At 36.0% G+C, this 6,000-nt stretch overlaps 1 long non-coding RNA gene across 1 annotated transcript; it reads right to left on the reverse strand.

Annotated features, from left to right (window-relative positions):
- Positions 1–4,336: 4,336 nt before the first annotated feature.
- On the reverse strand, positions 4,337–5,473 carry LOC135223259 (uncharacterized). The gene is made up of 2 exons (XR_010316443.1): positions 5,127–5,473; positions 4,337–4,519 (listed from the first exon to the last, which is right to left on the reverse strand). It is a non-coding gene; the product is annotated as an uncharacterized LOC135223259 (long non-coding RNA).
- Between the last annotated feature and the right edge of the window lie 527 nt (positions 5,474–6,000).

Consider the following 6,000-nt stretch of genomic DNA (forward strand, 5'->3'; position numbering starts at 1 on the left):
TTCACTCCCAAATGTCCTTGCTCATCATGTGCTAACTTCAAAACTAGTTCACGAAGCTTCCTAGGAACTACTAATTGTTCTGTGACTTCCCCTTTACTACCTTACTTCGGTCGAACATAACGACACAAAACTTCGTCCTTTATACAAAAAGTTTCCTTACACACATCATCGAGATCATCATCCAGTTCATATTAAAAAATTCGGGTTAGTGTCTCATCCTCTCTCTGCAACTTGACTAGCTCATCCTTATCCAAAATGTTAGAGCCTAATTCATCACCGTAACTAGTACTAGATACTGGTACATTTACTACGTTACTCTCGACAGCTACGCCTTCCCCTTGGCTCTCACTGTCAACGATAGAGTTAGGTCTCTCAGCCACATTCATGCCAAGATCAACCTCGCTACCTCTATCACACTCGTTCGAATCCACGAACTCACTCATGTTCGAATCCACGAACTCACACTCGTTCGAATCCACGAACAAATTATGATCGTAGTCTATGTCTGTATCTAAACCCGACCTAGACTACCATTTCAGGCACTGGAATATTCCTCACAACAGGATTCACATTCTTGGATAAAGCTAAGTCATTACCGACAATAATGTCAACGCCTTCGACGGGCAAACTGTCCACAACTGCAAGTTTTACTTCTCCTGACACTACCTGACTTTCTAAATTCAACTTCAACAAAGGACAAAGAACACAAGTGTTAGGAAATCCACCTAACATGACTTTCTCTTCCATATTGATTTCTGCCCTGTTCGGCACACACTCACTCCTTATCAGTGATACAGTGGCCCCTGTGTCTCGAAGCAAGACCACTTCTCTCAAATCTACTCCTCCAAGAGAGGAAACTAGGCCTTCCGACAGAAATTCACCAAAAACTTTCCTAGTTTCTCTCATCACATCATTCCTACTTGACGAAAGGTTAACTAGAGACATTGGTTTCTTACCGTCCTTTCTTTCTACTGCACAATTCCTCGCTAAATGCCCTTTCCCATTTCATCGGAAACAAGTTAATTCTGAGCCACTAGATGCCATTCTACTCTTACAAACCTTAGACGTATGACCAGTTTTTCCGCATGTATAACAGGAATAGTCACTTTTACTTGCATTGCTATTACTAGGACTGAAACCTTTAATACTTTGTACTCTACCAGACGAAGGATCATTTCGTTTCTTGCTAACACTCAAATTATGAGTTAGTCTATATTCGTCAGCTAGTCTAGTTGCTCCTGCAAAAGATACTTCTCGCCTATCCTCTATATAAAGTTTAATCTCAGGGGACACGTTATCTTTGAAGTTTTCTAACAACACTAAATTCTTCAAACTAACAAAATCCTCAACCTTAGCAGAAGTTAACCAATCAAAAAACAGCCTATCTAACTTCTTACCTTATTCTACATACGTAATATTTTCATCCTTTCTCAAATTTCTAAATTTCTTACAGTATGCTTCTGGTACTAACCTATATGCGCTAAGAACGGTTTCTTTCACGATATCGTAATTATTACATTCCTCCTTAGACATGCAACTATACACAGTAAGTGCCCTACCACTCAAAACTGACTGCAAATATAAAGTCCACGTTTCTTTAGGAGAACCTACTCGTTCCATTAACTTCTCAAAACACATGAAATATGTCGTAACATCTTCCTCATCGAACTTTGGTACTAATATCAGCACTGCATTCATACCCAAAGTATCAGCTTCGTTTTCGTTCTCGCCTGACCGACTGTTACGAGTACTTTCCCTTAACCGAGCAATTTCCAACTCATGCATACGCTCTTTCTCTCTCTCTTCCTGCTGCATTACCAACATTTCTCTCTCTTGCTGCATTTTCATTGCTTCTCTCTCTTTCTTTTGCTGCATTATCATAGCTTCTCTCTCTTTCTCTTGCTGCATTTTCATTACTTCTCTCTCATACTTTTCCCTTTCTTTCCTTTCAACATACTCACGGAGATCATTCCCCTCTAGACCTCGGAGCTTACCCGACTCAATAAACTCTTTCACCATCTCACTCATTTTGATTCTTTCTATATTCTCCCTGTTTCAAACTGTTAAAGTGTTGATAGCCTAGGCAAGGTCGCCACAAATGTTACGGACTCCGAGATCTCAGAGACAATGTTACGGTGTCGAAATATCCTGATTAAAGGTCGACTCAATGTTACGGCCTCTGAGAGAGGTCCGCTTCAGGTTCGATATGAAATAATAAAAAAAAATATTTCAACACCAACAGTTGAAACTGGGGATACGAATATAGAAAGAAACACTAACACAACAAAGATTTATTTACAAGCTTACTAACAAAGGTAAATGCAGTATGAAAGGTCGTATAACTGACAGATAGGGATTATAAAGAGATTAGCACCTAGAATCCGACACACCTGGAAGATGAGTAACCTTCCCAAACAAGCATAAACATGGGTAAAAAAAAAAAAAAAAAAGCTTAAGACAATCTGCTCAGACCCAAGAACAAGACAATTAACGGATTATTATAGGTGACAGCTATTCAGAACTTTGGTAAACAAAAACATATTCACAATACATATTAAACATACATATACAACAAAGATAACTCTAAGGCAGCTAATTTTTATTTAAGTCTGTAATTATATCTTTGAGGTCATTCTTAAACATGTTACAAATACAAGGGTCTAAATGAAACAGGCCGCGACTAATATTGAAATTACAATGAGAAGTAAGTTGTATTAAAGCAGATTCTAAAAGATTTCATGATAAGACATCTTTTGACCTTGCAATTACTGAACTACCAATCCAATTTATTCGGTGGTTGTTTTCACTTAAATGAATGAATATTACATTAGATGTTTGCCCTGTTTTTACAGAATATTTATGCTGGCTTAATCTTACTTCTAAGCCCTTGCTCGACTGTCCGTATATTGTGGACATAATTTACATCATATGCACATATATATTGCATGTACGGAATTACAATGAGTTACAAGGGTTACGATGTCTCAAAGACATATTAGTCCATCCTAGGAGACATCATTTGCTCAATTATCTTTAGGAGCAGGTTTTACCATTCATTCACAGTGTTCTAATGATATTGTCAACTTTCTTTTGAACTATTCTACACTGCTGCTGTTTACAACTTCTGGTGGCAGTTTATTCCATGTGTCATTTATCTTTTATGTGAAGAAGTTCCCACAATGCAATTTGTTGTATCTCTTCAGTTCTAGTTTCCAAGCATTATTTCTTGTCTGGTTTTCGTTTAATGTGAAGAGGTTACTGTCTACTTTTGTTATGCCTTTTAGTATTTTAAATGTCTCTATTAGTTGTCCTCGCAATCGTCGTGTTTCTAGGTCATGCGTGTTCAGGCTCTCTAGTCGTCTTTGGTAATCTATTTGCCTGATGGATAGAATTAACTTTTTGGTTCTTGCTTTTACCCCTTCTACTCTATTTATGTCCTTTCTTAGTGTTGGTGACCAAAACTACACTGCATATTATACAAGATGTGGTCTAACTATTGATGTGTAGAGCTGCAGCAACGTTTCTTTATTTCTGTATCTGAACTGCCTCTTTATGTATCCCACTATTTTTCTTTTATGCATTGTTTTGTGGATTTGAAGTCCTTGGTAATAATAACTTAAAGGTCCTCTTTTTGTTCTAGGTAATAATAACTCCAAGGTCCTCTTCTTGTTCTAGGTAATAATAACTCCAAGGTCCTCTTCTTGTTCTCCACTGTTTATGTCATTCCCAAGCAGCTTGTAGTTAGCATGAGGGTTATTTGTTCCTATTTTCAACACTACATTTACCCAAGTTAAAAGCATTTGCCATTTTTTTTTACCACTCTCCTATTTTCCTTAGATACTACTTTCTTAAAACTTTCCACTGCATCTACACCTAGTTTGGTGTCATTTGCAAATTTGGCTGTCTTGCTAGTGAAGCCTACAATCTGACCATTCTGATTCTTCACCATTTATTACGACTTTCTCTGTTTTCTATTAGTTAGCCAGTCTTCAATCCAGTCTGCTATTTCTCTTACAATTCCTGTTGTAAATTTAGTTTGTACATATCTATTTTCTAACTCTGACAAAGTCACTGCTAAGAGCTACAAATCATTATACTCCATTTTCTTTCGTGAGCTTAGCAAAATTTTTAATACTGTATCTTAAATACTCTGATTAATTTTACTTAGCATTTAAAAAAATTGATAGATTGATTTAATAAACAGAATTAACTGTCCTTTCAAATTAGTTAAGAAACTGATTTAATTGACTTATGGAGTGATAAGAACCATTGACCTGGTAGGCTGAAAATTCATAATATAAAGCATGTGGCTTAAACCAGGAATACAATTATACAATTTATAAAAAAAAATTTATTTATGAAAGAAACTATGCTATTATGTAAATATAAGTAATTAATGTAACAGAACACAACGCAATATTAACTTTTAAGTAATCAAGATAACATCTTAAGTAAATGTATTATGAAGATTTCCAAATCTAAGGGTCTTCCTGGCTCAATATCAGCTTTTCTTCCTCGTCTGATGTAAATAAAGGATGTTAGGAAAGAAAAAATTAGTTATAAAATTATGACACTTAGAATATAACAGTTATAAGAGTTTATTTCATGGAAGAATATACCACCATTTGATAATATAGAAAAATTTTAAAACTACGAAACAATAAACTTTAATATAAGCTACCGGCTGTAAGTAAAACGAGGGCTAAACAACCAATCAGTTATGGAAGGAAAAAACCGCAGGACTATGGAAACCCGATTAGAGTCTGGATAATATACATATCCTGAAAGAAGTTTTTTAGCCTTAAATTATCAATGTAATGAAATATATAAAACTATATCAAATTTATAACCAGTGAAATAACACTTTAGATTTAAACAGTTTAAGAGTCGTTATCAATCCGTTAATAATAATTATATAAGTGCCCCACAAGAAAGAGTGCAACGGCAAATCACTGAAATAAGGACAAGAAAAACACTTTCTGCTAAACTTATCCAATAAAACTTAATCAGTATTAAATTATGGCAGGGAGGAAGGATTATTTATAAGAGGCAACACAAAGGCATTAGACTAGAGACTGAATACAGTTACCGTAAACATAAGCACTCTAAATATGCTTGGTACTCACCGTATCAATCCAAGCATGAAGACTGCGATGATGGCGAAGGCAGAATAATTTCCTTGTATCCATAATGATGAGAAATGCCTGGGATCTGGACGATTATCTTTTAGCAATGCATGAGATGCATACTTCTTCAATATAAAATGGGAAACCAAGAATATGCTCCCCTTGGTCACCAAAAGCTTGGTTTCTCTTGAGGTTCTGTTACCAGTAGTCTCGTTCCGACTCTCTCCTCCTCTGTCGTTACTCAGCCACGTCGGGTTAGAAGAATGAAAAGCAGGAGGAGTCAGTCAAATGGTTAACCAACCTTTAACAACCGCAGGAAGGACACTTAAAGAGTACCAAGCATTTAAATAAACAAGACATCTCTGAAAATTGTAAGTCCTTCCTACCACCATAAGAAACTGTTAAGTAAAAAAATAATACCAAAAAGTCATAAGTAATTATCTACTTATGATGTGAATTTATATTCAGCATACCTGGCATATGCTTTTTTTTTTATTGTGGCTATAGGCTGAACGCAGGCGGTTTAAGCCTTGTTTAAACAGACAGCATGGCAGACGCACGACAACTTGTTTCGTCAACTTCTACTTGAGTATAATTTACATAGTGTAGCGTTGTAGAACTTAATAACCCGTAAGATAATTGGTTTGCATGATCTCCTTTCCTATTTGTACCTATCCTAACCCATACCCTATCCGAATCCTTGCCTACAACCAAAATTTGAAGTGGTCATCTATACTAATCTGTCGTCGGAAAGTAGAATAAATTTTATCAACGTACCCATGTATTTCCACGAACGCAATTAGAGGTCACTGGTTTTGCTGACTAAATAGATAGGATTGTTTTCAGTTTAAGGACGAATTAAGATGCGTGTGTC

The sequence above is a fragment of the Macrobrachium nipponense genome, chromosome 8 (assembly GCF_015104395.2).
Source record: "Macrobrachium nipponense isolate FS-2020 chromosome 8, ASM1510439v2, whole genome shotgun sequence".
Lineage (NCBI taxonomy): Eukaryota > Metazoa > Arthropoda > Malacostraca > Decapoda > Palaemonidae > Macrobrachium > Macrobrachium nipponense.